Genomic DNA, 485 nt, shown 5'->3' with positions numbered 1-485 from the left:
CACCATTTGTTAAAAAGGCGGTCATTTCCCCAATGAACTGATTTCATTTCCTTGTCAAAAATCATTTGACCATATGCAGGTGGACTGATTTCTGTGTTCTTAATTCTATTCCACTGATCTATGCGTCTGTTGTTGTACCAGTACCTTGCTGTCTTAACCACCATGGCAGTGTAGTAGGATTTGAAATCAGGGAGTGAGATGCCCCTACCTTTTTTCTATTTTTGAGGAGTGCTTTGCTTATTAAGGGCTTCTTTCCATTCCAAATTAAACCGGAGATTACCTTTTCCATCTCTTTGAAGAATGGTATTGGTATTTTTATTGGGATTGCATTTAACATGTTAATTTCCTTTGGTAGTATTGCCATTTTCACAATATTGAGTCTTCCTATCCATGAACAAGGGATGTTCTTCCACTTCTGCAGGTCTCTTTTTGTTTCTTGTAATAATGTTTTGTAATTTTCTTTGAATAGATCCTTTGTGCTTCTA

Source organism: Elephantulus edwardii, unplaced genomic scaffold, assembly GCF_000299155.1.
Source record: "Elephantulus edwardii isolate Elephantulus edwardi_28Jun2011 unplaced genomic scaffold, EleEdw1.0 scaffold02369, whole genome shotgun sequence".
NCBI lineage: Eukaryota > Metazoa > Chordata > Mammalia > Macroscelidea > Macroscelididae > Elephantulus > Elephantulus edwardii.
The sequence above is the reverse complement of the archived record's forward strand: the minus strand, read 5'-3'. Positions refer to the sequence as shown.